Raw genomic sequence first — 24,825 nt, 5'->3', positions numbered from 1 at the left:
GATGACGAGAGAGACAGATTCATGGTGAGGGACAGAGACAGAGACAGACACACAGGAAGACTGTGCAGCAGGGACAAGAAAGGGACCAGAACCTTTCATGCAAGTACTGGGTGGAGCATGGCCTCAACTCCTCTCATTCCTCCAGAGCCAGCTCCCTTCTGCCCTCCCCACTGGCTCCCAAGCTTATTCGGTTAGACACAGAATACAGGAGGAAGAGAGAGGCTACGCCCCTGGGTTGGCCACTCCAAATCCAGTTGGGGAAGCCTCACATCATATTTTCCTGGTAACCCATTAGTTCACTGTAAGCTCCATCGGTTACCCTGGGCTCCATTCCCCTTCACTCTGCAGGGCTGGCCGGGGTGTGTTTGGGATGGGGTGGAGTGGGGCGCTGTGGTTGGTTCAGCTCCCTGGCTGGTTCTACATGTTTCCATCATGAGCCTGGGGCCGGAGCCTGGTTGCCTCTTCCCCCTGCAGGCTCAAGAGACCCCTGGGGTCCCCAGGAGCCTTTCCTGAGATGATACACAGTGGCTGACATATAGTGAGTGCTCGATTTCCTTTGAAAAGGAGCTCTGAGCTGCCGGGGTGTTGGGACGAGAGAGAGTGCTAAAGAAGAAGACAAGGCAGGTGTGGGGGTCTCCCCTCTCTGGGGGACTCCTCCCGTGTAAGGGGGACAGTGGCCCCATTTCTTTGCCCGGGAAGGATGGGGCTTGTTGTTCTCTGGATGTGGGAAAGGAGGGAGAGAAACCATGCAGCTGTCCTGCCACACGGGCTGTGCCCACCACATGACTGTCTCGGCCACCACGTCTGGGCTTTCCTTTCCTGGAGAGCAGCTATTCTGCATGCCACCTTGGGGTGGGCTGGGTGACAGTCGCCCACCAATGACCAGAATGGGGATCCCTACAGAGGTGCGCACTAGAGGATGCCCCTGCCCCACAGAGACCCCCTCATGCAGATGGTCAAGGCCAGTTACGCTCAGACCCACGCAGGAAGCGCCATGCCCTCTGGGACGCAGTCACAAACACAGGCATAGTCACAGGCGCACGCGTGTGCGCTCAGGGCACACGTGTTGCTGTGTGTGTGTGCGTGCGTCTGTGCGTGTGTGTTTCACATTTTTGGCCGGAATACACTCTGGAAATCTAAGCAGAAAAGAGCGTGTGAATGTGGCCATCATCAGCGATAAATTAATCCCAGACATGTAAAGGGTTTTCTTTTTTCATTCTCAGCCTGACTGCAAATTCAATTATAACTCTCTGCCAGCTACTGAAATGAGGGGACAAGTACGGACGTGGCTGAGCCTGGAAAATGGGGCAGGGCAGGGGACCCTCTTGATCCGAACCCTCATCCCCCTTCCTTGCTGTCCGGGATCCAGGAAAGAGTTGCAGCCATTCCTGGATACCACACGTCGACAGAGCTTTGGGGCAGCAGTGAGGTGACATCCAAGAACGTGGACCTGGCAGAAGCAGAACTGCCCTCTGAGACCTGAGTGAGGAAATGACCACATGTGGGATCAGAGCACAGGCTGGCAAAGGCTCCCTAATGAGGTGACTTGTCCCAGGGCCTGGCAAACCGTGGTGGCGCATGTGTCCACCCACCCTGGGAGAGAAAGGTGAGACACCTGATTGTGTCCAGGGGAGAGAGACTTGGCTGCGGGACCCCTTGGCATCTTTCTATCTCCCACGGCTATTGGGACCTGCGGCCATGAAACCCTGACTTTCCCCCTCACCCCTCACCCTCTCAGGCAAACTTCTCATGGTGATTTGGCTTCCAGCACAGGTCTGCTTGTGGGCAGATGCAGGCTCTGCTGCCCCCTGAACACTTGCCTACTGGCTTTAATGCTTGTACACCCCTCTCTGAGCTCTGCTAATGAGGGCCTCCCCTTGGAGCTGGACCCACCTCCCTCAGACACATACAATCAGGGGTTCAGGGATCTCAGCCTGACAGCGTCTCATCTGAGTGCCCCCTGAGAAGACTGCTGGGGGAAAATGCGGCATCCTCTCCCTGGCCGTACCCTTCACTTGGGCTGCGGAAGGTTTGAGCATTCCTGTCTGCTCCAGGCTGAGAGCGAAGTGCGTCCCCTCTCTGATCGAGGCTTGGTCCTCTGTGTCAGCTGCCCTCTCATTCTTTCAGAGGCAGGGAGGGGAATTGAGTTACTTAAAGGGGACTACCGGGATTGGGGGAACCGGGCGCTTTTGGTCCCACAAGAATTCCCAAAGAAGGTCGGGTGAGGCTAGTTTGAAGAGGACGGATGAGCTGGCAGAGATCCGATTTTGAAAGGGGGTGCTGTGAGTGGGCAGCTGGGGATTCTGAGGCTGGGAGGGAGGTGGGGGAAGGAGGAACAGTCCTGGTGACCCTGAACAGAGAGACCTGAAGGGGAGCCAAGGGGCCCTGCAGGAAGAGAGGCCTGGAGGGGCAGGCCTCTGGCTGGAGGTGGGGGCTCTGCCTGCCCTTTCCCCGGGCCTCTGGGGCCTTTTACATAACCTAGGCCTGGCCAAGGAGAGCTGGATTTTCACAGTTAGGCTCAGGCTGCCAGAAGAATGAGAAAAATGGGCCTGAGGGAACACCTCCACCGCAAAGAATAGGACAGGGCGTGTGTGTGTGTGTGTGTGTGTGTGTGTGTGTGCGCGCGCGCGCGCACGAGAGGGACAGAGAGAGAGAGAGAGAGAGAGAGAGAGAAAGAGAGAGGGAGAGAGAGAGGGAGAGAGAGGGAGCACAAGCGAGCGTTGGCTCTGTGAGCTCCTGGCCAGCCCTGGAAGAGCCCCCAGTGCCTGCCTTCCCCCAGGGCGTTAGAGCGGGGAGGCTCCCGCTGTGTACCCAGTCAGGCTGCCTCAGATGCCCGAGACTCACGTCCCACCAGGTCAGGGTCTCCAGAGGCACCTGCTGCTCTGCTTTCCTGTTGCCATCAAGGTGGGGGAGCGGGGGCTCCTAGGCAGATCCGAGTTGCTCGGGCCAGGGCTGAGGATGAAGTTGGAGGCCGGTCAGAGAGGAACCCTTGGCTACGGAGTGCCCACCACGTGTCAGGCGCTGTGCTAGGCGCGTTGTCACCTTTCATCCTCCCCTGTGGAAGGCAGCTATTTGGAGTCCCATTTTAGAGACAAGGAAACGGAGACTCAGGGAGGCCACACAGCTGTTAAGGGAAGGTAAACCCAGCCATGGTGACTCCAGAGTCCTTGCTGTCTGTCCCCCTCCCCAGGCCCAGCCAACCCCCGTCTCACAGCTGGTGATGTGCTGACCAGACCCAGAGCCCCTGCCTGGTGTTGGGGGCATGGAAGGCAGGATGAGGTGAGGGCGATTGTGTGTGGAGGTGTAGCCCTGACACTGCAAAGTTTTCAGTTTTTCATTCACTCAGCAAGTATTTTTTGAGCGCCTGTCATGCCCAGGCTCTGTTCTAAGCACAGAATTCTTGCCCTTGAGAAAACTTTCAGTCGGGGAGCCAGACAAGGAAGGGTTTCAGGTAGTAATAAGTGAATGCCAGGAGGAAAAATAAAGCAAGGGGATGAGATAGAAAGGACAGTGGGTGGGGAGTGACCTTTCTCCAAAAGGTTGAGGCGAAGCCCTCTGAAAATGTGACACCGGCTGATGTGAGAGAGCAAGCAGGCAAAGCCTGGGTGAGAGCGTTCCGGACAGAGGGCAGAGCAAGTGCAAAGGCTCTGAGGTAGGACCGAGCTTGGCTTGCGGCCCTGCTCGCACTGGCTACTGCTTGGGAGTTGGCCACCATCCCCCATACGGCTCATCTGGAGCTCCTTCTGTTCTCAGCAATGTCATCGCAGTTCATCCCTGTTGCTCCGTGCGCTGCCCTTGCCAGGACTGATGGGGCACCTCAGCCACTAGGCTGGCTGTGACACAGACCCCCAGCTGTCTTCTTTCCCATGGTTGGCAGCTCGGGGAAATGCTTCCTAGCGTCCACACTCTTCACTGCCCACTCTAAGCCCCGCTGCCGATTCAGGCAACACGTTATTTCCAGATGGGCAAGGGTGACTATTTTATTTTTAAAAATAGCTTTTATTGGCGTTTGTCTTATTACAAAAGTGATATACGTTCATTATAGAAATCTGAGAAAACAGCTAGCAAAAGGAAGAGTATAAAAGAGCCACTAACTAATCCCATTACCCAGAAAGAACCACTGTTGGCACTTGGGTATCTCTAGAATTTTCCGTGTGAGTATAAAATATATGTATTTTTAAAAAATATGACCTCACTGTTTATAGTGGTTTGCAACCACCATACTGTGACTATACATCCGCATCGCTGAGTGTGCCTCCACCACATGGTTTTATGGCTCCATAATTGTCTGTCATCTGGATAAGCCATGGTTTATTTAACGAGGCCTCTGCTGATGGACTTTTAGGTAGTTCCCCCCTGCACGCCCCACCCCCGCCACGCTTTTGTTTGAGCATCTTGTCCACAGGCCTTTTCCCCAGCCATTCTAGGAGGCTCTTTGAAGTGTCTAGAAAGTTCTTGAGATATGAGGCAGGGTAAGATGCCTCTGGATGCCAGAGGTCAGAACAGGGGTCTGGGCAGTGCAGGTGGGTCCCTGCTTCCTTCTTGAGGTGAGGGACCCCTTAGGTCTCTCAGCCATCCCCAAGCTAAGGCTGAATCCCTGAGAAGACTGAGGAGATAGGATTTAACTAAGGAAACTGTTTTCCCTACCGTTGTCCACAAACAGCGCTGCTTCTGCAGGAAGGCAACTCTGGCCCTCTAGCCTGCCAGCAATAGGCCTGGGGCGGGGAGTGGCGGGAGGGCTGTAGGGGAACTGAATCCTAGAGCGGGGAGGGGGATGGGAGCTCAGGATCTCCCGCCCCGAGGTGAAGGTCCTGAGAGTCTGCAGGCTGCTGGTGCCCTGGAGCATTGTGGGAAAGCTGTGGGGGAGTGGTGGTGGGAAAGCTGAGGACCCCCAGGGGAGCATAGGGGCGGTATGGGTAAGTGAGGCTGTCTGAGTACCACTGATGGGGAAAACCCCTCTCGCCTCCTCCATGAAGCTGCCTCTGGTTTCTCCACCAGGGCAGGCTCAGAGCCTTTGCCATCATAGTTTGTGTCTCCCTTGGAGCCCTCACACCCCCTGCTCACCATCACCGCAGTTACTGGGGTCAGCCTGAACTTGTCGCCCAGCTCTCAGGATTCACCCACCACCATCTGTGAGGCCTGGGGCAGCCTTGTTCCCCCCACCAAATGTGGAGTCATCATACCCCCTTTAGAGAGTTCCTGTGAGGTCCAGAGGCCAGGAATGTAGAGTGTGGCACATGATAGAGGCTCCGTTTTTAAATATTTCTTTTACATTTTCTTCTCTCTCCTTAGGCCAAGTCTTTGAGGGGATATAAAATGTCTTCGCCATCTCTGTGCCTTCCCCCACTCCCAGGGGGTTTCCATATACTTCAGGATGTACGCAATACTTCACTGGGGTATGGGAAGAAAATATTTACAGAATCTATCTAGGTATCTATCTAGGTATCTATCTAGAATCTAGGTAAGCTATCACCCTTACCTAACATGTAATGTTCATATTGATCCTGAACTCCACTTATGCCGTATGGCAGTCGGGCATGGGTTTTATGTCATGGGATATTAGTAGCATTACCCTTGTTTATGGGTTTTTGGTGTATTCGTTTTTGGTGCAAGCCTGGTTAAGAGAATTGACAGATTACATCATCTGGATTTAACTAAAGTAACCCTCACACAAAGGACAGTGGGCTTAGAAAGATTCTTGCCATGTAAACACTCTGACTAAAGATAAGCTAACAAAGTAGACAGAAAAGAATACCAGATTGAAGAGAAGCTAGCAATGCAAACCAGAAATGCCGGACAGAGCCGATACACACATCTCCCAGCCCAGCAAGGGCTCACCTGACAAGTTTGTTAGGAAGCAAAACAAACAGAGAAACAAACACAACCCGAAACCAACAAGGACTTAATCAGATCTGACAAGAAGTCAGTGACACAAACTGAGATATCGAGAGGACTAGTTGAAATTAGGACTGTACCCGTGAACCTTGTCCTAAACACAGAGTGAGCCTTGAGACGTCGACTCATGGCAGCTGTACGTGGATGTAATTTATGGAGAGATAAATAACATACATTGAAAGCGCATGTTGGGAGCTTTTAGTGATATCAAAGGGTTCGGGGAGCCCTGCCCCCCAGCCTCCAGCACCAGGTCTGGCACACAGCGGGGCTCAGGAAGCTTGTGTGGGGCTGCCCTGTGCTTTCTGTGCGTGTCTGTAGGAGGTTTTTATGGCTGTATAAGTGTTCTGTTCCCTCCCTCACCCAGAGCACTTTCCCCTCCTCCTCTTGCACCCCCATCACTTTTCCTCTCATTTTATCCCCTCCTGCCAGGGGGTACCCCTGCCTGACCCTCATTAACTCAAAGTGTAAAAACCATTTGTCTGCAACCCCCTTTCTCCCCTCCTCCTCACGCTGGGGCCTGGAGCCAGGCCCTTCTTTCCTCCCAAGACTGTCTGAGCCCAGGCTGCTGTGGTTTTATGACTTAGATCCGAATCTGCTAGGCCCCAGAGAACAGGCAGGACTCATTAGGGGACGGCCTCGGGGCGGCTCAGAAGACCTACAAAGAATGGACGATGCCTCTGGGGGGACCCCAGATCTGCCCCTCACTCCTCAGAAGGCTGCACAGGCTGTGCACTGCACACTGCTAAAGACCCCAGCCTTCAGGACAGTGATGTAGATGGCGCTCCTCCTCCCCAGGGCTGGGTGGGACACGCGTGACGGACACCCTCTTCAGCTCTCTCCTCTCCATCCTTGCCCCAGTCTCCAAGGCAGCTCCTGCCCCAAGGACCTCTGCCCCTAGCCTTCCCACCTGGAAGGAGTGACAGGGAAGAAGGAAGGGAAAATGGCCCTGGGATTAAACCAGATAATAAATGTCAAGTGGTTGGAACCCTACAGAAGTGTTTGCTGTGGTACCAAGGAGGTATGTGAGGAATAGGGCCTGTGGCCTTTGGGTGGCAGCACTGAAGGTGCTGAGGATAGGGGACAGTCTGTAAATGGAGTGGGTGAGCACGGCTCCTGGGGGCTGTGAGTGGCGTCCCTAGGCCTTGTTGTGGTCCCCCTACCCCTGGAGGGGACCACATCTTTCTCTGGCTCAGTCTCGGGCAGGCTGCCCGAGGGGCTAATCACCTGCCTCCCTCAGGGTAGCCCAGCAGGGCGGGCAGAGGCGAGCCAAGCGGGGGTGTCCCTCCTCCACCCCCCATGCTGGCAGTGGCCCTGGGGAACCCAGGAGTCAGAAGTGGATCCAGGGTTTGTGGCTGGGAGCCCAGCCTGGCCCGGCATAAAAAGGTGCTTGAATTTTCCTTGCTCGGGGGAGCCGCAAATTGTCTTGATGAGCGTGGCTGGGTTTATGTAACATAAACACCTCAGCACACGGCATCCACCTTGCAGGGCGGGCTGCTGGGGGCACCAGCGGGGACTAGTCAGCCTCACCCAGGAGCTGGGTGGGGGCCACCGAGGCAGTGTGCCAGGCTGGCACGGAGTCCCAAACTCCCCTGTCGGTGCTTTACTCACTGGCTTTGCAACCACTCTTCTCCCGGCTCCTTATTTAAAGAACAACCCACTTTCCACTCCCAACCGAGGGTGACTGAACAGGTCTGCCCCGTCAGGGTAAGTTAGCTGAAACCCTTGTTTTCTCCTTCTACCCTCCCAGCTTTGATGGCCCGGAGCATCCTCAGGGACCTGGGGGGAGGCAGGTGGTGGTCCTTAAGTAGGAGTGGGCATGGGGGTGGGACCGGGCCCTGTCACACGGCAGGGAGGCTAGAGCCGAGATAGGAGGGCCGCTTCCACACAGGTTCTCCTGTTGCTGGGCCCAAGGCAGGCTTGACTGGTGCTGCGTGGTGGGCTCCCTGCGTGGTTCTCAGCTGCCCTGGGCTGCCCACCCCCCTCCCTACTCCCTCACGGCTGACCCAGCCCAGACCCTCACTGGCCCTGGTGGTGGCTTTGGGACACACTCAAAGCCACCACTGACCTGCCTCCCCACCCGCCAGGGTAAAAATAGATGTTTCCACCACGGCCACCTCTGCAGCCTCAACTTTCTCCCACTTGAGCTCCTGCCAGCGCTCGCTCAGTGGAGCACGAATCGCAGAGCGGAGCCTGGCCACGGGCCCCACGGAGGAGCCTGGCTACCGGTGAACGCCCCATTGTTCCCAGAGGTGACCCTGTGTGTCCCTCCTCTGGGCCTGGGGCCTGCCCTGCTCACCTCCAGGCCTCTTCCCCTTGTCTTTGGCTTTGTGCCTGTCTGGCCTCTCAGCTGCTTGCCCTTCACCTTGATAGATGAGAGGCATAGTCCCTCCCTTGCAGGGCCAGCTCCATGGGCAGGTGACCTGTGCCTGGGACTGCCTGCTGAGAAGGCCCCCAAGCTTGGTTTAGTGCTCTGCTCTCACTGCCTTTAAATTCTTAATCATTTTTTAAAGAGGGGCGCTACATCTTAATTTTGTACGGGGCCCCATGAATTATGTGGCCAGGCCTGTTCCATCAGGGGCCACAGTCTGATGAGGGAGCCATAGATCTGATGGGAGACACACATCCTCTCCCATAGGGAGCCCATAGATTGGAGAAAGAGGCATGACAGCTCCAGGACACAAACCATCCGGGGACAGACATGGTCTTTGCCCCTTGTGAGCCCCCAGGCCGATGTGGGACTCACGATCCTTGCTTGCAGGGAGCCTCAGGTCGCCAAGCCCTGAGCAGGCAAAGCTCCGAGATTAATGGAGAAGACACAGCCACCACCCTTAGAGAGCATGTATTCTGATGGGGGAGGCCGAGTCCTTTAGTAAGTGCCCAGTCAGATGGTAGAGACATAGTCCCTGTCCTTGGAGACCCTTAGAACCAATGGCAAAGACCAGAGAGACACGTGGGTGGCAGGGTTGGTCCCAGCTGAGACTCAAGGGCGTTCAGGTGGGCGTGGGAGAGTCTGACCAAGAGCAGGGCGTGGGGCCCCTGGGTGGGCCCTGATTCCCATGGGAGCTGTCGAGGGAGAAGAGCTTGGGCCTGGCTGGGTCCTGGCAGGAGAGGACGGGAGATGGAGAGGAAGGCAGTTGTGCTGGTCCTGCGGGAGTGTGGGCTGGCTTGTGGGGGGCTTGGGAGAACTCTTCTGAGGACCCCAGGAAGCACAGTGGAGGGTGGCAGCCCCAGAATATCGTGAACACTGGTGTTTGTGCTACAGAGCGGCCCGTGGGCCAGGGTCCGCGTGCCGGGGGCTGATGGCAGCGTGCAGAGGAGGCTGGGAGCGTGGCAAGCCCCAAAGGGCCAGAACCCCTGCTCGAGGCCCTGGGACCCACGGAATTTCCTGGGGGTGGGTAGGGGTGAGGGATGCTCACTGGGGCCTTATGGGGAGAGGAACACCAGTGACTAGGTGCGGGGTTACCTGCCTCCTGCCCGCAGTGAAAGTAAGTGCGAGGCACTATCTGCCCTTGCCCTTCAGGGCCAAGGGACCACAAAACACAGGAGGGAGTTCCTTCCCCATGAAGGGAGGCTTCCTGGAGGAGGTGACCCACCGGAGGGGCTGGGCTTACAGCAGTTCCAAGAAAGCATCCTTTTGCCCACCACAGCACCACTCCTTTGCGGGGGTACATGTGCCCTCTCAAGGCCCCTGGTTTAAATCGACCCCCAGGAGTCACCCAGAGGAGAGGCCTTCCTGAACAGTGTTGGGCTCCCCTCACCCTCTGAGGAGCTAGCGTGCTCCCTGGGCCAAGACACATGGCGCAGAAGGTGATCCCTGGAATCCGTCCCCCGACGTGGAGTCGGTGCTCTGCCCTGGAGACACCCTCCCTGCATGGAGAGCCCGGCTGTGGGATACTGACTTACCTCTTGCCTTCTACTTTGGCTTGGCAAGGACACCCTGGGCCAGAGGCAGCCGGGCCTTGGGAAGCTTCTCACCGTGTTCTCAGCACACAGAATCCTGGGCGGCCTCTGCGTGGCCCTCTGGGGGCCATGGAAGTTGTTTGCCCCAGGGTACGAAGCTCAGAGTATGCAGTGTGGGCCCTGGGATCCGGGAGGACCCTCCCAGTGGGGTGACAAGTGGAGTCCTTCCACCAGGAATGTAGGAGGGAGTGGGGTCTTGAGGAGGAGAGAAAGGAGGATAGAGAGATGGTGGGGAGAGGGCCTTGGGGGACCAGGGCAAGGTCTGGGCACGGGTGTTTTTCCCTTTGCAGAATGACTGTGTCCAGCCAGGTGAGCTGGTAGGGGCCTCAGCTGTGGTGTCCACCCAGGCCTGCCCTCTCAGCAGACAGTGTCCCTTAACCAAGCACCGTGGGCATGGCCCCTGCCATGCTCAAGACCTGACTCTGCTGGGTGTGACATGCAGCGAACGTCGGAGAGGGTGTTGGAAGAATTCAGTTCAGTCTACCTCTGGGGTAGGGGAAAACCCAGTGTCTCTCCTGTGAATCTCCTTCACTGTTCACTTCTGACACTTCTAGTTCACCAAATGTGTGGAGGTTTCCCCCACAGCAAGCAATTCTCTGCGACCCCAGCTGGGTGTCCTATAATTTAACTCCATTCTGATACTATCTACCTGGAGACAGCGTCAGATCCCACAGGTTAAGGGCTCGGTCCCTCAAAACTGTTCCCATCCCACTTCTGATGCCAATTGCCAGTAGTAGGTCACCAGGTTAGCCACAACTTCTGTCCAGTTTGGCTACAAATTGGAGGTTCCCATGACCCCCTCCTCGGATCAGGTTAATTTGCTAGGGCAGCTCACAGAACTCAGGGAAATATTTTCTTACACTGACTAGTTTATTAAAGGATATGATAAAGGATACAGATGAACGGCCAGATGAAGCGATACTCAGGGTGAGGTCTGGGAGGGTCCCAAGCACAGGAGCTTCTCACCCTGTGGAGTTGGGGTGTGTCATCCTCCCTGTCCGTGGATGTGTTAGCCAACCTGGAAGCTCTCCAAACCTCGTACTATTGGGATTCTATGGCTGCTTCCTCGTGTAGGCATGATTAATTATTAACTCCATTGCCAGTCCCTCTTTCCTCTCTGGAAGAGGAGAAGTGGGGCTGAAGATTCCAAGCCTCTGATCATGGTTTGGTCTTTCTGTTGACCAGCCCGGCTCAGAAGTCTTCCAGCAGCTCACTCAGAGTTTCCTCATTAGAACAAAAGATGGTCCTAGTGCTCCTATCACTTAAGAATTTATAAGGGTTTCAGGAGCTCTGTGCCAGGAACTGGGGGCAGAAACCGATATATCTTTTCTATTATCTCACAGAGAGTGAGCACCAAGATGCCTAGTTCTCAGGAGTCTTCACGTGCCCACAGTGGCCAAGTGGTGGGATATGCGTAGGGGCTGTTTGCTTCAGGGGGTGGGGAACAGAGAAGAGCAGCAGGGCAGCCTTCCTATATCCTCTGTCCTTGTCTGACCCTTTGAAGTTGCACTGATGGCCGGTCAGGCAGCAGGAGGGAATGCAGTCAGACACCAAGGAGGACTTCCAATGGCACCAGGCACTGATACAACCTGCACCAATGAGCCGGGCACTTGGGGAGTTTCTCTTTCCTGGGAATCAAGGTTGAGGACCCAGCCTCAGTCCACACCTGAAGCTGGGTGGATCGAGCAGCAGCCTGCTGGGGGCAGGAGTAGCTCTTCTTTTTCCCACCCCCAGCTTGCCACCTGCAGAGCTCGGCTTAAACCCCTCCCAGAAGCGCCCCAACAGCTGTGTTTGCCTTCTCTGTCCTCACCAAGCAGTTCCTGTGCGCCTTTCAGCCCCAGCCCCTCAGATCCTACCATGTAGGGAAGACAGCATCACCCCCACTCCCAGCTCATCTAGTCCAACCCCATGAGGCCAGAGACAGCAAGGAAGCTGCCCAAGCCTGCACAGCCAAGTAGGGGAGAGCAGAACACGGGGCTCCTTGCTCCGTCTCCCAGGCTGCCACTTTGTATGAGTGCCGTCCCGTCAATCGTTTATTCACTCAGTCAATGGGAATTTATTGAGTGTGTGCTGGGCACAGGAGCCTGTGCAAGGAGGGCAGACAAATGAGACTGATGCTGCCCTCGGTGAAGTGGACGCATGGCTCCGGGATAGCAAGAGTCCCTGTGCCCTGAAGGGCGGCTTCGGCACTGGGGAGGGGGCATCGGTTCTCCTGGAGGTGGGGTTCCCTCGGAGGCTTCAGGGGGAGACACTCCTGGCCCAGGGCTTGTGGGAGGCGGAGGATGGGGTGAGGCAGGAGCTGAGATGGAGCGCCAGGACGTCTTGGGTTGCGGGGGACCCGGCATCCAACTGTCCTCTAGGTCTGCCCCCGACCATGACCGTGACCCTGTCCTCTGCTTGACCTGACCTCTCACCTCTGGACCGCAGCCTCGTCAGCCACCTCCTTCGCTGCCCCTTACGCCTCCCGAGGAAGTGTCCCCCCCTCTCCTCTCCAGGCTCCCACCTTCTCCTCCTGTCACCTCCACTCCAGAAAGAAGCCTTCACTTTCTCCACCTGCCTCTCCCCTCTCAACCCCCAGCATCTGTGGGGGAAATTGGGCCATTTGAAGAATAAAGGAGGAGGCAGGAGGGAGGAAACTGCCGTCTCAGGGCCCGGCCCACGGCTGGGGTGAAAACCTGTTCCTCGTTAACACCCTGAGTCAGGGACCAAAACGGAGGTGTCGTGTCGACACGCGGCCTCCCGCAGGGCCGGGAGCTGAAAGGCATGCTGGGAGATGGGAGCTGGAGTTATTGGGAGCAGATGGGAAGGGATGGCATAGCGGGGCAGGGACGTGGGGGAGGGAGGAGGTCAGCCTCGGGATGGGGCGGGGGTGGGAGGAAACCAGACAGACCCTCACCCGGACCACTGGGGTCCTGAGCCAATTATCTGCAAACATCTCCTCCGCGGGAACTTCTTTGGTCCAGACTACAGGGAAATCCAGATTTGAGGTACACAGGGGCCTTCAGGAAGGGCAATGCCAAGAGCCAGGTCTGTCTGGGTGTGTGTCCCAGCAGAAGTCCCAGTGTATGGACACTGGGGGTCCACGTCACCTGACCCTCTCCTGAAGCCCTCTGGGGTCCGAGGATCCAGGGCCAGGGCACCGGCAGGGGCAGGGTGAGGGATGGGAGCATGTGTTAAGGCTGGACTGTGCTAAGGAAGCTGGGGGCTGCTAGACCAGGAGCAGGAGGCTGGGCACGGGCCCAGGGCCCAGGGGGAGTGATGACGTTGATTCGGTGCAGGGGGGAGTTCTCAAGGGCGTTGCGGGCCAATGCCCGGCATCCAGAGCGTCGGCAGTGATGGGGACGGGGGTGTTGGTGATTGTGGTGCTGGCGGCAGGGCTGCAGTGACAACGTGATGGTGGTGATGGGGTAATGATGGCGGAGGCTGATGCCCACAGCGTGGCTCCACTCAGATGCCCGCTTTTATGGTTGGTGAAACTTCCCTGACTTTCTGTTTGGCGGGACCCTGCATCTCATCTCCAGTCCTCGGAAACACCTTGGACTTAGCTGAGCTGTGTCTTGGTCTTCATCCCTAACCCCAGCCCTCGGCCCAGAGCTGATCCTCTATGGAGAGGAGTGGGACGGTGGTGTCGGCATCCCCATCCGCTTTAGAATCCAAGTGATTCAGGCCCCGGAGGAAGAGGTGGGGCTGGGAAGGGTAGAGTCAGGGCTCCAGTTGTGGAGCCCCTCGGCCCCTGCTCCTCGGGCGCTCTTAGCCCAGGCCCAGGCGGCCCGCGGACTGCACTTCCTGCTTCACGTGGCTTGGGTCCAGATTCCTCCTCCAGTGTTTTAATTAGATCCCATGCTCGTTAGCTGCCCAAATGCCTTCCAGACACGCTGCAGCTGCTCCGGCCGCCCCACACCTGCCCATCCAGCTGGGTCTCCCACACACCTGGAAGACATAGGGGCCTCCAGCCAGAGCCCTGAACTCCAGCCCTTCCCTGTGGCCTCGAACAGCTGGGACCAGGCGAGGAGGAGAGGACCCTTCAGCTGAGGGAGGACGGGAGGCCATAGGAGGGGCCCCTGCGGGGAAGCCTGGGAGGTGATCTGTGGCCACAGCGCAGGAGACAAGGGGTAGGATGGCCCCGTCTGCCGTGGCCAGGGAAGCCCGGTCTCTGGTCCTCTGCGGCCTAACTGTGCCGAGGCCCTCCCCCACTGGGCCCCCTGGAGAGGGCTGATCAGTGCCCAGGGTGCTGCCATCTATGTGAGTGTCATGGTCAAGAAGGGTATGTGAGGGAGACAGATAGCTCAGAAAGGGGGCTTCGGGAAGCTGGACTTTGATTTCAGCAGGCTTTCTTACGGGATTTGCCAGCCCAGATCGTCATTCAATGAGTGGCAGAAAGAGGGTCCTATCCAAGGTCGTGGAAAATGGCCCAGGTTTGAACTCAGATTTGCCCCTAGCAGAAAGCCCCCTTTCCGTTCCGCTGATTTGATTTGCAACAGCTCCAGGGGGCACGAGCCACAAAGAATCAAGTGAATTCATTTAACATTCATTTATATACACTTACGAGGAAGCACTGTTGTTAAGAACTTTGCAAATCTTAACTCCTTTAATCTCACAATAACCCCATAAGATAGGAACTATTTTTTATCCCCGTTTAACAGAGCAGTTGAACAACTTGTTCAAGTTCACCCTAGTTCCGATGGGAACAGGATTCTAATCCCTGTGACCTTATGTTCTCAGTCCTCAGGCTCCGCTGCCTCTCTAGAATAAAATGTGAGTGGTGTTTCCTGGAGGACAGGGGTGGCCTACTTAAGGCTGCCCTCCAGTAACCAGTAGGTGCCGGAATTGCTGCCACCCCAAGGGAGATGGAAGATTCTGGTTGTGTGGCCAGGGAGCAGGCAAGTCAGTTCACGTCTTCCTGACTCAGTTTGCATCCTGTGAAATGGAAAAACCATCCTTAACGTGTAGCGCTGCCTTGAGCATTAAACAGAGAGTGGTAGAAGTCACCCCCCTCCCTCCCTGCCCTGCCGTGTTATAATTCTGATCCTGCCTTTGGGGGATGAAAGTATCAGCTGCTGCTCAGCACTTCTGCTCCCAAACCCCCAGCTCAACCCCTAGGATGATGGTTTTTTAAGATGTAGATCCCTTTCACTAAGTGAATGTATGAGGACCCCAATTTATTAAAGCAGAGCAGAGCTGGTTAAAGTTGGGTCTGGATGGCAGTGATGACGAGGGGGCAGATGCTGGGCTTCCCGGCCCCCAGCACTCCTCTGTCCCCCAAGACACTCTGAAGAGCCTTAGGCCTCCCCACACCTTGGAAGAATTGTCCTAAAGGGGCCACCTGACCATCTTTTGGAGGGCCAGCTGGTACCCTGTTCGATGGCCCAGCCAGTCCCTCTGGAGCTTGCCTTAGGGCTCTCCCTCCCCTCATGTGATGACAATTCTGGGCTGAATAAGCTGGTCCGGGAGGATGCATGGAAATGAGAGCATTGAGTCGGGCTTCACTTACACGTGGGGAGAGAAGAAGGGAAGCAGAGAGAGAACCTGCCTACCCAGCAGCCATCCTGGCTGAGTGTGTGTGTGTGTGTGTGTTTGTATTTAGTACCTTAACTAGTTTTTCCATCCACCTTCCACCCCTCATTGTCAGTTTCCTTAGCAGGAGTTTTGGTAGCGACTGGCTGCCAGGACCAGCTCTAAACGTCAAGACCTGGAAAATCCCGCCAGCCCCCTGGAACCCTACATCCCCAGGCCATTGGCAAGGTCATGGGGACAGGCATGGGGGGAGAATGATGAAGTTACTCCTTCTATGTTCCACCTCTGCAGAATTACTCTGCTGCTGGCCTCCCAGATCCAAGGCTCCTCCCTGGCTCTTCCACACACCTGCTCCAGCACAGACCCTGCTGCTCAAGAACCTACAGGGGCCCTCACTGCCCAGCTGTGAGGTAGGTCCTCGGCCTAGTACTTAAGTTCCTGTCCCCAACAGGTCTCTTCAGTTTCATCCCTGGTTACTTCATACCTGACCACTCCATGCCCCCTTCTAGAATCAACCTTCTCTGGGAAACCTTCTTTGATCAACAACAAGTTTTCTTACTACCTAGTCTTGTGCTTAGGGAGAGAGCCCCCATTCGTCATGAGCGGGAGAATCATACCAGGCACATCAACTGCAGCCTCTGCACAGTGGGGTCTTGACTTCCGATTCAATCAGAGCTGGGTTTGAATTCCGTGTGCCCAGGTCTGCCCAGCTGTGTGACGTTGGGCCACTCACTTCATGCTCATGGACTTTAGTTCCGTAACCTCTAAAATGGGGATCTCAGTCCATCTTCTGTCTCCATGAAACTCATAAGTCTCCTTGAAGATTAAGGGTATGAAAAGCACAACTTGAATCCTGCATTCCTAAGGTGATTTCCACGGCGCCTTATAGGTGGGTGTATTGGTCTGCTCGGGCTGCCGTCCAGAGTACCACAGACTGGGTGGCTGAAACAACTGAAATGTATTTTCTCACAGTTCTGGAGGCTGGAAGTCCAAGATCAAGATACTGTTAGGGTTGGCTTCTGGTGAGAGCTTTCTTCCTGGCCTGTAGGTGGCCACCTTCTCACTGGGTCCTCCCATGGCCTTTCCTCTGTGCAAGCAGGTGGAGAGAAAGACAGAGCTTGTGTCTGCCTCTTCTGATAAGAGCATCAGTCCTATGGGATTACAGTTCCATCCTCATGACCTCATTTAAACCTTCATTGTCTACTTAAACGCCCTGTCTCCGAATACAGTCACATTGGGGGTTAGGGGAGTTACAACATATGAATTTTGCAGGGACACATTTCAGTCCATAACAATAGGTTAAAAAAAGTTTCAAGGTTGAGTAAGTTTGGAAACTTAAATGAGTTAAAACAAATTAAACAGAGTTCTTGACTGAAGGTCTTCTCACAGCCTTTCACTGTGAACAGGATGCTCTAAGGTGGGACTGTGTTTTCCAAACACATTTGACCTTGGAACTCATTTCTGGTTGATCTCGCCAAGCTAGGGTTTTCAGAAGCTCTATTTGGGATCCTCTGCCCTAATCAATCGCTGCATAGCTTTTTCTAACTCGAGTACCTATGGGGAAGGTCAGCATTACTGTTCTAGCCAGAGAACAATAACCAGACAGCTTTTCTTGGTTATTCTGCGTCTCTGGTGAGTAATCCCAGTTTGTGACATTGTTGACCTTGCCTGTTAGAGTGCTGAGTGAGGACCCCAAACCTACAAGTTTCGTTCTTTCTTCTTCTTTTATTATTATTATTTTTTGGGGGGGTAGGCTCACACTGGCAGCTGAACACACACGTGGCTCCCAGATCATAGCAGTTCAGCCTGGGTCCCTGGAGGGCAGCTCTTTGCCATCATACGCCATCAGGCCTTTGCAACATTTCAGTTGTAGCCTGGCCTGGAGGCTGGGTGATGGATAACCCTCAGTGGGGTAAGCTTCATCTTCCCCTTTCACCTTGCACGCGTGATCCCCCAGCCCCTTAGCTGAAATGGGTGCTGTCTAGGAAGTTATAGCCTGGAGCCTTTTACTCCCAGATCTGACAATCAGCGGCACGGCATCATGCTGGGAGCTTGTGAGAAATGCAGGATCTCAGGTCCCATTGGTGACCTACTGAACCAGAATCTGCATTTAGCAAGCTCCCAAGTGATTTGTAGGCAGACCCATTAAGGTCTGAGAAGTGCTCGTCTGCAGCAGTGATTTTCAGCACCATAGGTGACGACTATAGTGGTTTGTGAAGATGATGCCATGATTTGCAGTCACCATTAAAAAAAATAAGAGTAGAATTGAAAATGTAGGATGCCCTAAAGAAGTATTTTTTTGGGGGAAAACTTGTGTGTTCTGGGCTGTGGCATAAATTGTGTGTCACTATCAAAAAAGTTTGAAGACACCAGTCTAGAGGCGATCATGGTAGTGAGACAGGGGACTGGCTGTGGTGACCTCTGCCTGGCCCCGCCCACCCCTCCCCACCTTGCTTTTCCCCAGCTGCCCTGGATGCCTAAGGGTTTCCTGTCACCGACCACACACACCTTGTCACCACACCCTGTCACCACACCCTGTGGCCTACTGCCTGGGTTTTGGGGTGTGGTAGGGGAAAGCTGGAACCCAAAAGAGTGACTTTTAAAATAGGTTCTCCTCCAGATTTATTTTCCCCTGGCTCCTTCTCCCCGTTCCTCTTCTAGCTCCTTGCCCTGTCCTCCATCTTCCTTTCCTGTTCTGAGCTGGAAGGCGAAGCCAAGTCCAGCTCATCAGAGAATCTCCTCCTGCCACACTGTACATTTCTCCTTCCCAAGGCCCCTCACCCCATGCCGAGGAGTCAAAATCACCCGGCTGACCCTGCGCCTGCAGGGCCATTCCCACCTCTGGCAGCCGGCCACCAGCCCAACCTCCGCCAGAAAATTGATCTGATCTTTGAACTTAGCACTCCCCTGGAGATAAACCTGGGTGACTGCTAAAGGCATCAGCACTGCTGCAGAGTCAGAGAGTGGGGGTATTTGAAGGTGAGCAGGGCGGGGAGAGGGCAGGAGGCCCCAGGGCAGAGAGGCTGGGAGGCAGAGGGGCTGCCTGCAGCCCTTTTTCCCTCAGATCCTGGCCCATGGCCAAAATGGAATGTCTGAAAATCTACCAGGGCTCTTCCCTTTGGAAGTCCTTCGTCATCATCATCATCAATTTTGTAGATGACATAGGGTGATCTCATATCCCCATTTGCATGGAATTTTGGGGTTCACACCTGTTGTCTGGATATAATTATTAATAGGACCCTTTTTTCACTGTTAAGAGTATTCCAGTTTGGATTTTAAATTATCTTGTCAGTTATTCTTGTTTATATAAGAAAACTAAAGAAAAATTCACCAAAGGTCATAAAGCTGATAAGCAGTTCAGCTGGGACTTGATGCAAATTATATGCTCCTCCCAAGATGCCTCATGCCCTTCCCAGGATGCCTCATACCCTTCCCAGGATGCCTCATGCCCTTCCCAGGATGCCTCATACCCTTCCCAGGATGCCTCAATTCCTGCTTCTCCCTACACCTGGTGGGAAGGGTAGTGTGGATTGATGTGTGAACCTGTGTGCTGGGGTCCTAGACTCCTTACAGGCCTTGAGAGCCGGTTAGAGAGACCTCAGTTCACCCTCTAACAATCTTTCCTAGCTGCAGGGTATAGTAGAACCAAGAAAATTCCTGAAGCCTCAAATTCCTCTTCATGGATGGATGGGGCTGAGATGGATGTTGAAGTACTACCCAGGGGAGCAAGATCTTTTCACAGGCTGCACTTTGGTTTTTCCCTTCAGGCTTGCTCAGAATCCCAGCTGTGGAAATGTGAACTTCCTGAAGGTGTTCCCTCTTCCTGTTCTCTGTGAGGGTGTGTGTGGAGGGTGGAGTGGGGCAGGTGGAGCTGGGAGTTAGTGCTCAGGTAGGAAGCAGGGGCTAGAGCTTTGCATGCTGAGGGGCCTGGGGCCCGGGAGCAGGATTTTGGGCTAGAAGGACAGCATTAGCTGCAGGTAGTATGTACTGGCAGTAACAGCACATGAGCTTAGTCTTGGTGTTGGGGGGACAACTTTGAGGCACAAGTCCACTCCAGAGGCTCCTGGTATCCTTGTTCCTCCAAGCTACCCATGGGCACTGAACTATTGACAGGTTCCTGGCTTTGTCAAGGCTGCTGGCCACAGACTCAGAAGGCCTGGGATCTTGTCCCACTGAACCCAAGCCCTGGAGCTTTGCTGGGAATGTGCCACATCTAGTCCAAGGATTGTGCAGGAAACACAGGTGAGCAGGGTACCTCTCCAAGGAGCACATTGCTGGTCGGGGGTGGAAGAGCAACATATTCTCAAAAACATACACATATACAAAAGCATACATGTAGACACACCTCATATGTAACACATTTGCAATACCTGTATAATCCGTGGCACACCCACTTGCATACCAAACATACACACACTCACTTCTAGACAACTGTCACATGCTCATCCATAACCACGTACATGTACACGTGTACAAACGTGCACAATCACACACACATTCATACACACATGGAGGTGCAGCCACACGTATGCATACAAGTATGCACACACCCCGCATAGCAGGTACTCACATGTGCAATGTCCCCTGGTCAGCCATGTGGGGATGGGGGATGGCTCCCTGCTATGAGAGAGGGGAGGTCCAGAGCTCTCAGAATAGGGGCTGTGGGTATGGAGAACACCCTGGTTCTCAGGGACTTGAGGCTCAGGAATACTGGGGAAGGAAGAGTGAGTGGGGCTTGGAGCATAGGCACAGCAGATGGGGTGGGGGGATGGCATGACCAAGGCACCCTCAACCAGGCTCCCACTCCATTGTCCATGCAGCGTCCCGAGGGATGAACTTCTCCTTGCCCCTTCTGTCCCATACCCCCTGTCCTCCTGACTCAGGTGGAGAATGAACAGAGTACCTACAAAAAGGAACCCAAATCAAATTGACAGCAGACTTCTCCCCAGCAACGATGTATGGAAGAAGATTGTGAACTCTTATTTAAACAATTCCAGACTGGTTTCCACTGAATTTTGTTGGAGGAAGCAAGGGACAGCTCTGTGTCTACTTTTGGATTGGAAGGTTGGGAAGAGATGCTCCCCCGTGACCCTTTTAGAGGACGCTTCACGTGAGGATCATATCGGTCAAAGCTGTTTGAAAACCTACGCGGAACAGTCAGACTGGCCTTCTGGGGCAGGTGGACTGGATGTGGTAGGAATAGAGTAAGCAGAAAGGGGAAGAAAGCCTGCCTGGTGGGCAACTACAGGACAAGGTCCAGAGGCCAAGCAGGCTGGTGTACTTGGCAATTGCTTGGTCTTTTCTGGTATTCCAGAAGGTGATTCTGAGCTGTCTTGCCTAGGAGCAGTCAATCAGGACCTGTTTGCTGCAGGGGGCTTTGAGTTTACACAGGACAGACCCTCCTCCTCCTGGCCCACATGGCTGTCATTCAAGTATAATCAGACTTCTACACCTGTGAGGCTGTGCTTTGGTTTGGTGTATTCCACTAGCCCTATTCATAGGTCAGAAGTCAGTCTGTGGACATGGTCAGCATTGGTTTTGTGGCTGGGGTCAGGGTTAGTCTTAGGACAGGGTCAGTTTTGTGGCCAGTGTCAGAAGTTGGTCGTGGCCAGGGCTGGAATCAGTCTGAGTCAGTGTCAGGGTCAGTCTGCGGTCAGTCTGAGGTTACACTGATGTGACCAGAATTAAGGCTGAGTGTGACTGGGAAGCAGTTTTTCCTCAATGTAATTGATGTGGATGAGACTTGCAGTGAGTCCTGTGACCTCCCAAAGCCCCAGCTGTTGAAAGGTTGCCTGGCGCCTCCTCCAGTGGAGACATTATGTTATCTCAACATTAGTAGCTCCGAGTTCCAAAGTCCGTGGTGAGGCCTGGGGTGGGAGCAGCAGATCTGTCAGTCCAAGTGCTCTGCAACTGGAAGGTCCCAGCTCCCCGCTGACAGGACTCCTGCACATGGCTGCAGTCTGGGAGGTGTTATGGGGGCCATGGCAGATGGTGGTCCTGACTTTGGAGCTTGGCATCTGGAGGCCAGGCTTTGACGTGGAATGTGGCCCATGGCAAGAGCTCTTCAGATGTGACCCAGCTGGTCATGGGCTTTTGGGGCCTCCAGCAAGTCTGAGTCTTCATCTCATTCAGACCCATTCCTCATCCCTTAGAACAACCAGCGAACCCACTCAATGCTGCTCCTTTGCCCAAGGAAAGGGGCAACCAAACAGATTCTTTGCCCTGACCTTATGCCTCTTTCAATGTTTTGTCTTGGAAGCTGTCCATTCCAGAAGGAGAAGCAAGGACATGAAGGGGCTGCGAAAGCTAGGAAAAGGCCAGGCTCCTCTGCTCTGTGTCAGCCCCGTGTCAAAACAAGCTTGCAGGAAATAGGGTGACCCAACTGGAGGGCTGGAATCCTGAGACCCTCAGGTGCATATGACCCTACTGTCATCAACTGAGGACCCTGTCTGGCCTGGGCTATGCAGGAAATTCAGAGTTGAACCAGATTCTCACCCTCAAGTCTTCACACAGAGGGTTAGAGAAATGGATTTACTGTATGTGGGCTGACAGCAAAGGCTAGAATTGCTCTCATACCCAGTGGTCTTCAACTCAATCTGCACATTAGAATTACCTGAGGAGCTTCTGAAAAATAGAGATGTCCACACTCCACTCTAGACCAGTTGAAATCCGAATCTATGTCAGTAAACACCTAGGGAGCAAAGACTTCCTTAAAGCATAATCAGAAATGATGGTGATGCTGATGCTGATTAACAGTAATAATAAGAGCTACTCTTTATTGAGCCCCTGCCATGTGCCCCCAAATCCTCACAACAACTGTGGTGGATTAAAAACATGGCCGCCAAATTCTCTGACACTGTTTCCAATGATAGGTGTGGGTCTATGTCTGCTGTCCTTGAATCTGGGCTCTGTGGCAGCCTGGCCAAAAGAATATGGTGGAAATGATGCTGTGCCAGTTTCTGGGACCAGGTCTTAAGAAACTGGCAGCTTCCACTTTCTGTCTTTTGGGACATTTGCTTTTGGAACCCAGCCACCATGCTGTGAGGAAGGCAAACAACGACATGGAGAGGTCACACGTTGGGGATCTGACCAACGGTTCCAGCTGAGGTCCCAACCGACAGCCCCCACCAGCCGCCAGACAGGTGAGTGAGCAGGACTTCAGGCGCTCTTACGCCAACAGTGAGTCACTCTGTGCCTCAAGCCATCCCATGTGATCCTGGAAGGAGCAGAGATAACTTGTCCCCACTGAGAGCTTAAGAGTTTAAGCCAGGGGTTGGCAAAGTTCTTCTGTAAAGGACAAGATAGTAAATATTTTAGGCTCTGTGGGTCATTAGATCGCTATTGCAGTGATTCTACTCTCTTGTCCTGCAAAATCAGCCACAGACAATACATAAATGAATGGATGTGGTTGTGTTCCAATAAAACTTTATTATTTTTTTGGTATTTTCCCAACTCTTTAAAATACAAGAAACCATTCTCAGCCTTCAGACTGTACAAAAACACAAAGTGGACCATAGTTTGCTGACCCCTGTTTTAAGCCATTAGGATTGATGTGGTCTGTTATGCAGCAATAGATAACTGGAACAGCAACCCAGCCCTGTAGATGGTTTAGTGAAATTGATGTGAAATTGAGGCACAGGCACTAAGAAACTCCTTTGAGTTCACAGCTACAGTCACTGTACTTAGCACATTGGTGCTTAGCTCATTTACAAGAGGGTGGGTGGGTTGGAATGGTGAGATTAGAATGAAAAAAATCAGAGGAATAAGAGCTGTTTGTTGCTTTCCAGCCATGTTCAGGGAAGAGAGGCTCAGGAAATGGGGGAGGGCTGTCTCTTGTGGAGTTGAGATATTTTACTAGGCTTCCCCTGAGCACAGTAAAATTTCCCTCCAAACCATTCCACACCCCTTTTCTAGTTCCACATTCACAAAGCAGTCATCTGAGTAAGGATTTGTCGTCTCAGGTAGTAGAATTGTTATTATTAACATTTATGGGGTACTTAGTGTATTCCAGGCACTGTTCTAAGTTCTTTATGTGTATTATCTCACTATCTTCACCACGATCTGTTATTATCCCAAATTTGTAAATGAAGATACCGAAACTCAGAGAGCTTAAGTTAAAATGAAGGGCTAGGACTTGAACCCAGGTAGCCTGGTTCCTGACCCCATGTACTTAACTATTCTGCTATTCTGTTCCCTACCCCAACCCTGGGAAAGGGTGCCCTGGAGGGTGCATTTTAAGCCTGAAGAAGGGACAGTCCCTGTTACAGAAGAATGAACTGGCATCTGGTTTGTACTCTAGCTTGTGTGAATTGAGTTAATGCAAGTCTGTGTCTGAGATTAACCAAGATCCTTCAGCCCTGAGCTCGGAATCGAAAGGCAAAGGCCTCCACCTGGAAAGGCAGAGGCCCCGAGGTCCTGCCTGGGGTGAGGAGGACACCTGGCAAGGAAGGTAGACAGTCAGCTGGCTGGCACCATGGTCAGTGCCCCCACAGGTCATTTTACTTGACCTCTTAGTGGCATACAACTTTATTCACTAGCAGTTTGTCAATTTTATCAGTCCTTTCAAAGATTCAAATTTTGGCTTTGCTGAACCTCTCTATTATATGTTTGTTTTTGATTTCATTATTTTCTGTTCTTATTTTTATATTTCCTTTTATTATATTTGGGTTTGTTCTGGTGTTCTTCTAACATTGAAATTGATGCCTAGCTCATTATTTTCCAACTTCTTTCCTTTTCTAATATATCAGGGCAGTAAATTTTCCTCTTTGTGCTTTGGTTGCATCACAATTTTTCATATATAATATTTTCATTATTGCATAGTCCAAAGTAATTTCTAGTTTTCATATTATTTATTCTTTGACATTTAAGTTATATACAAATGTGTTTCTTAACTTCCAAACATAACGGTATTTTTCTGTTATCTCTTTTGTTACAGATTTCTCATTTCATTGCATTGGGACTAGAGAGCATGTTCTTCATTCTTTTACATTTATTGAGATATGCTTTGGAACCCAGTATATGATCAATTTGTATAAATCTTCCAAGTGTGTTTGAAGAAAAATGTCTCTTCTCTAGTTGCTGGGCACTGTTTTCTATATATGCCCATTAGGTATAGTTTGTTAAGTGTTTTTCAAAATTTCTATATCCTTATTGATTTTTTCTTTCTGTTGTATCAAGTAACAGAATGTGTTAAAATCTCCCACTGTGATTGTGGACTTGTCAGTTTTTTGGAAGTTCTGATAATTTTTACTTTATACACTTTTGAGGCTATGTTATTAGGTACACATAGTTTAAATTCATTATACCTTTCTGGTGAACTAAATCTTTTTTGATTGTGAATAAATAGTCTTATCTTAGTAATGCCTTTTTCTTAGAGTCTCTCTTGTCCGTTACTGCAGCTTTTCTTTGGTAAGTATATCCATGACACATATCCTTAGGTTTTTGACATCTTATGTA

At 53.0% G+C, this 24,825-nt stretch overlaps 1 long non-coding RNA gene across 1 annotated transcript; it reads left to right on the top strand.

Moving 5' to 3' along the window:
- The first annotated feature begins 1,266 nt into the window (after window positions 1-1,266).
- LOC137205625 (uncharacterized) lies at window positions 1,267-24,825 on the top strand. The gene is made up of 4 exons (XR_010934226.1): window positions 1,267-1,606; window positions 15,661-15,779; window positions 19,483-19,611; window positions 20,253-24,825. It is a non-coding gene; the product is annotated as an uncharacterized lncRNA (long non-coding RNA).

The sequence above is a fragment of the Pseudorca crassidens genome, chromosome 14 (genome assembly GCF_039906515.1).
Source record: "Pseudorca crassidens isolate mPseCra1 chromosome 14, mPseCra1.hap1, whole genome shotgun sequence".
NCBI classification, from domain to species: domain Eukaryota; kingdom Metazoa; phylum Chordata; class Mammalia; order Artiodactyla; family Delphinidae; genus Pseudorca; species Pseudorca crassidens.
The sequence above is the reverse complement of the archived record's forward strand: the minus strand, read 5'-3'. Positions and strand labels throughout refer to the sequence as shown.